Genomic DNA, 7,025 nt, shown 5'->3' with positions numbered 1-7,025 from the left:
CGTAAACTTTTCACTTTGCAGTAAGTAATACAAATGCCTTAAAACATTCTCTCTCTCTCATTATTCTGGCTTTTGGCAAATATTAATAATTATGGTAATCCTAATTGACCTAAAACGGGAAAGGTTTATTCTGATTTCATGTCTGATATTGAGAAAAAAAATGCAAATGTGTCTTTTTACACAGTGTATGTAAATTTCTGGTTTTAATTGTATATACACAGTGACTCTACCAGCAGAATTGTGAGTGCAGCTCTGGAGTATAATACAGGATGTAACTCAGGATCAGTTTAAGACAGGTAAACCAAAAGAAATGTAACTTATAGTTTTGTACATTAATTCCATATATACGCATGAATATATTAAAACATGCTTTACTCTCATAAAGATAAGCCAGCAGCAATAACCACTATACATATTGAAACATATAACTATTTATATATATATATATATATATATATATATATATATATATATATATATATATATATATATTTATATATTATGCATACATACATACACACTTCTCAACATTAAAATTGCAGCACCAAGAATGGAACAGACATGGTAATGATATGGAAATAATGTTGAAATAGAAACAACATTTTCAAACATGAGTGTGAGCGCCACTTGCAGTTTGGTTAACATATGTCCAACTGTCAATAACACTCACTCTGCTCCTAGAGATCAGCACTCCCCTCCGTCAACCACCCTCTTCCACAGCTTTTGGTCCCGCTATATTTCCTTGACCCCAGCTGTAATAAAAGTTCAAAGATTTTATGGTATTTTGCACAAAATTAGCCATGTGTATGTCAGACTATATACTCTAAAATGACATACAGTACCACTGGTTCTATGATGAATCCATTTTTAACTGCAAATGTACTTAGACATACCAAGTCTAAGGTGTCAAACAGTGTCCACACAAACCATCAGAAGTAATTTGCATTACACTGGGCTACAAGCCAGAAGTCCAGCTACAGATGTCCATTGACCTTGTGTCGCTGCTCTCAAAGGCTATCATGGTGCAAAGCAAGATGGCAATGGGGCATAGTATGGAGACCTTATCCTCTTCAGCGATGAGTCAAGCAAAGATATCCAGAGATTGGTCTGGAGACCATGTGGAGAATGCCATGAAGTAACGTTCACGAGGGAACATCACACCAGTCCTACACCAGTGATTATGGTGATGTGTGGAATAATGTACAGCAGGCGGACCCCTCAACTCTTCATTCAAGATACATTAACAGCTTGGTATACATTGATTTGGTTGTAGAACCAGTGGTATGGCCATTTCTCCAACATAACAACACCAGGCCGCATGTTGCTGGTGCTACTGTGCGCAGCCTGTGTGGCCTAAATGTACGACCATGGCCTGCAGTGTCTCCGGACTTGTCTCCCATAGAGCAAACCTGGGATGTCATTGGTCACAACATGCAAAGGGAGCTGCCAGCTGCAGATCTTGATGATTTCCCCAAGTGCATTCAGTGTGGCGGAACATTCTTCAGACAACCCATAATAACCTTATTGATAGCAGCCATGGCTGTAATTGCGGGGTTACTGCACATGGCGCTCATATTCCATACTGAATAAGTGGAGATGTTTTAAAAATCTGTTTCCATTTTTTTAAAATTCATTAGCATATCATTAACATGTTTACCTATCCTGTGACTTCCATATTTAGAGGACTTTTTCTTCTTTATGTTACCATTTCTCTGTTGAGCAGTGCGTATATGCAGTACTGTGCAAAACTCTTAACCATGCGTGGAAAAAATGCTGCAAAGTAAGAACGATTTAAAAAATAGAAGTGTTAAAAAATTTTTTTTTTAGCAATTAACAACATGTAACAACTTCTATGAATGCCGTATGTGCAAACCCTTTTGTCTTTTAATGTAATCCCAGACAGACCGGATGATGCGAGATCAGGGCTGTGGGGCCGTATCAATCCTCCTTGTTCTTAATTACATTGACTGCATGATTGTTGTCGCCCTGCTGCAGAATAAGGGTATGTGTACACAATGTCTTTTTCAGGCGGAATACACCTGAAAAAGCGTCGCTAAAAGTAAACATATTGCACAGCGATGTAAAAAATGACATTGCTGTGAACATGCCCAGTCTTTTGTTACTTCTTTAAACAGCTTCAGAGTTTGGGAAAGTGTTGTAGGGCTCATGCTTTCAGGTCACTAGGGTTCACACAGGCTCTGGATTCTTGTGTCAAAACAAGGTAAAGCTACTGGTAAATTTTAAAAATAAAAACAGATACCAATAAAAGTAAAATTAATTGAGACATGAGTAAGTTAAGTGTTTTTGAATATCCATATTAAATCAGGAGCCCCATAAGATGCTCCATACAAAATACACCCCATATAATGCTCCATAAAGTTTATGATGGGCCCTATATGATGCTTCATACAAAAATGTGCCCCATATAATGCTGCATAAAGGTTGATTATGGCCCCATAAGATGCTCCATAGAATATTATGCCCCATATGCTGCTGCTGCAATTAAAAAAAAAAAAAAAAAAGACATACTCACCTCTTGTTCTGAGCAGGCGGGGACACCGGCACTTGCGATATTCACCTGTTCCCGTTCCACCGCCACGCTCCGCTGTGTCTTCCGGCTCTCTACACTGTTCAGGCAGAGGGCGCGCAATTATCCACGTCATCCCGCCCTCTGACCTGAACGTCACAGCCAGAGGATGCGGAATACGGAGCCCGGCGGTGAAACGGGGACAGGTGAATATTGCAATGCTCACCCCCCCGTCATACTCACCCTCCCGATGCGGTCCCTGAGAGCTTCTCCGATGGTCTCTGGCACCGGCAACATGTTTCTGTGTTCAGCGGTCACTGATACCACTCATTAAAGTAATGAACATGTGCTCCACCCCTATGGGAGTGGAGTTGCGCCCATATTCATTACTTTAATGAGCGGTACCAGTGGTGACCGCTAAATACAGGAACAAGCTGCCGGACCATCGGAGAAGCTGTCAGGGACCTTGCCGGGAGGGTGAGTATGATGTGACAGCCCCCGCTCCCGGGCCGACCCCCTGGGACAATGACTCAAGTATAAGCCGAGAGGGGCACTTTCAGCCTAAAAAAAAAGCCCTGAAAATCTCAGCTTATTCTCGAGTATATATGGTAATTGTCACAAGCACAGTCTGTAAATCAACACTTGCTTCTCTCCAGATTCACTACCACAGAGAAGGCTTCACCTCCCAGACAGTTCACATTTGCTGGTCCCTTACCAGCTCCAACACACAGGACTGCTCAGCCTCCCTAGCTGAATGACTAAAGAGAACACATGGCCTATTATTAGTCCTAGGGTGGTTTCACATTTGCGTCTCTGTGCGCAGCGTATCATCTGCACAGATCCACGTGTCATGCGTACCTATGCATTGACTGGCAATACTATACATGTGTTAAATCATGTATTTTCTTTACAGGTACCTTCCAGTGGGGATGAGCTGGAGCAGTCAAGTGAAAATGAGGCTTCCCAGGGTCTTCGGGCCAATGTGTCTCAGGAGGAAAGACGGGGTGTAAGTATTCTTTTCAGCAGAGTTGTAATAGAATTTGTTTTCAGTTTTACTAAAATTTATTTTTGTTCTATTTGATCTATAGGTTCCACAACAGGAAGAAGCCAATCAAGATATTGACAATGAGAAACTCATCAACCTAGTCCAAGAGCGAGTACCATTGTGGGACACCCGTAACCGTCAGCACTCCGACAATGTGGTGATTCGACGACTCTGGGAAGAAGTGGCAACATCGCTGCTGGCTGTTTGGGACCGTGCCACGCCACGTGCCAGAAATGATTTTGGTAAGTATTGCAGTGTGGTCTGACGCGGCAGTGAAAATGTTAATGTATTTTTTTTCCAATTAATTTTTTCCTATTTTTTCCCTTCACAGTGAACAGAATCAAAATCTGGTGGCTTCAACAAGTACATGAAAGAGGAGAATCGGGCTAAAAGTGGTGCTGCACCAAGGTTAAGAAAATACAAATACCACAAGAACCTTGCTGTCCGGAGGCCTGCGCTTGCTCAGCGAACGTAAGTACAGTTAGGTCCACATATATTTGGACAGAGACAACATTTTTCTAATTTTGGTTATAGACATTACCACAATGAATTTTAACCAAAACAATTCAGATGCAGTTGAAGTTCAGACTTTCAGCTTTCATTTGAGGGTATCCACATTAAAATTGGATGAAGGGTTAAGGAGTTTCAGCTACTTAACATGTGCCACCCTGTTTTTAAAGGGACCAAAAGTAATTGGACAGATTCAATAATTTTAAATGAAATGTTCATTTTTAATACTTGGTTGAAAACCCTTTGTTGGCAATGACTGCCTGAAGTCTTGAACTCATGGACATCACCAGACGCTGTGTTTCCTCCTTTTTGATGCTCTGCCAGGCCTTCACTGCGGTGGTTTTCAGTTGCTGTTTGTTTGTGGGCCTTTCTGTCTGAAGTTTAGTCTTTAACAAGTGAAATGCATGCTCAATTGGGTTGAGATCAGGTGACTGACTTGGCCATTCAAGAATATTCCACTTCTTTGCTTTAATTAACTCCTGGGTTGCTTTGGCTTTATGTTTTGGGTCATTGTCCATCTGTAGTATGAAATGACGACCAATCAGTTTGGCTGCATTTGGCTGGATCTGAGCACACAGTATGTCTCTGAATACCTCAGAATTCATTCGGCTGCTTCTGTCCTGTGTCACATCATCAATAAACACTAGTGACCCAGTGCCACTGGCAGCCATGCATGCCCAAGCCATCACACTGCCTCCACCATGTTTTACAGATGATGTGGCATGCTTTGGATCATGAGCTGTACCACGCCTTCGCCATACTTTTCTCTTGCCATCATTCTGGTAGAGGTTGATCTTTGTTTCATCTGTCCAAAGAATGTTATTCCAGAACTGTGCTGGCTTTTTTAGATGTTTTTTAGCAAAGTCCAGTCTAGCCTTTTTATTCTTGATGCTTATGAGTGGCTTGCACCGTGCAGTGAACCCTCTGTATTTACTTTCATGCAGTCTTCTCTTTATGGTAGATTTGGATATTGATGCGCCTACCTCCTGGAGAGTGTTCTTCACTTGGTTGGCTGTTGTGAAGGGGTTTCTGTTCACCATGGAGATTATTCTGCGATCATCCACCACTGTTGTCTTCCGTGGGCGCCCAGGTCTTTTTGCATTGTTGAGTTCACCAGTGCTTTCTTTCTTTCTCAGGATGTACCAAACTGTAGATTTTGCCACTCCTAATATTGTAGCAATTTCTCGGATGGGTTTTTTCTGTTTTCGCAGCATAAGGATGGTTTGCTTCACCTGCATGGAGAGCTCCTTTGACCGCATGTTTACTTCACAGCAAAACCTTCCAAATGCAAGCACCACACCTCAAATCAACTGCAGGCCTTTTATCTACTTAATTGAGAATGACATAACGAAGGGATTGCCCACACCTGTCCATGAAATAGCCTTGGAGTCAATTGTCCAATTACTTTTGGTCCCTTTAAAAACAGGGTGGCACATGTTAAGTAGCTGAAACTCCTTAACCCTTCATCCAATTTTAATGTGGATACCCTCAAATGAAAGCTGAAAGTCTGAACTTCAACTGCATCTGAATTGTTTTGTTTAAAATTCATTGTGGTAATGTCCATAACCAAAATTAGAAAAATGTTGTCTCTGTCCAAATATATATGGCCCTAACTGTATATATATATTTATTTTACATGTGTTTTTTAAAATGTTTGAATTTCTTTTCCACACAGAACCTGGTGCAGCACAACACAACCTGGATCATCCTCTGTTAAAGCGGCCCCTCATCGATCAGCCACCGAACAGACGCAGTCCCAATCTTCCACCAGCGATGGAGCAACCTGGCAGGCTTCACAGGCTGGGGAACAGGCAGCCGGTCCATCTGGTTTTCCCCTCTCCCAGCCCTCTTCCTCTGCTGGGTCTTCTCGTCAGCTGCAGAGGGCCTGGGAGAGGATAGGCATGCCCGAGTTTATGCACTTAAACTCGGTCTTCCAGGATGGGATTAGGGTGCTTGGTGATAGACTGAAGTGTGGGTTTACCCATGTGAACACACTTTTACAGGATGTCAACAAACACCTTGACCTCCTGGAAGCCGACCATGAGAGACCGGCGTGACATTTTGTTTCAGCCTTTGAGCGGAGCGTGTAGGAAAACCTTACGCCTACGCATTTCAGCAGCAGCCGTCCCAAAGCTTCAATCCACAGGCCGGAAAATATTACCAGCAGCCAATCATCTTTCCAACTTCCACAGCACCGAACTATCTTCCTCCACCGCCTCAGGTTCACCGATCCACCATGCTGCCGAGTCCAGCACCCCTTCCCACTCCAGCACCCCTGCCCACTCCAGCACCATGGCCAATGACTTTGACAGAGGCAACCACTCCCACTGGGCCAACAAAAAAGAGGACCAAAACGCATCATCTTAGGACTAGGATGAAGACCCGGAACCAGAAATCCCTCCCAAAATTGGACCCCCCCCACCTCCACCCTCACCTACAAATGTTTCACTATCTTGCTTCCCCAAAGGGAACCTGTCAGCCCCCAGGAACTATTAAGGTAAAATCACATATGAATATACAAGAAACTAGATGATAACGGCAGACCCATATGTGATTTTTTTTCATCCTGATACGCGCAAAGATTATTGTATTTTAATTATTTGCCATTATTATTTAATAAAGGCATTTTATAATCTACCTCCTGCTTGATACTTTTCTGGCAGTCCATAATCCTGGTTGTTTTGGCTGCTCTCAGAGATTAAAAGTAGTAAGATGTCCATTCCTAGTTATATTTGAGGCTATAGAAAAAAAAAGGACTCAGCGGTGGAGCACCGCAAAGTTGACAGTAAAGCCACCATCCAAACCGCTTCAGAAACAAAGACAGCTGACTTTTTCCTAAAGTGGCTTTGCCTAGAAAAATCTTGGCAGGATTTGAAGCCAATCAGAGAGATATTGTTGAAGTAGTATAACTACATTATGTCTTGCTGCTGTGTTCAGTCTTGC

The sequence above is a fragment of the Ranitomeya variabilis genome, chromosome 4 (genome assembly GCF_051348905.1).
Source record: "Ranitomeya variabilis isolate aRanVar5 chromosome 4, aRanVar5.hap1, whole genome shotgun sequence".
NCBI lineage: Eukaryota > Metazoa > Chordata > Amphibia > Anura > Dendrobatidae > Ranitomeya > Ranitomeya variabilis.
This window is presented reverse-complemented; position numbering follows the sequence as displayed.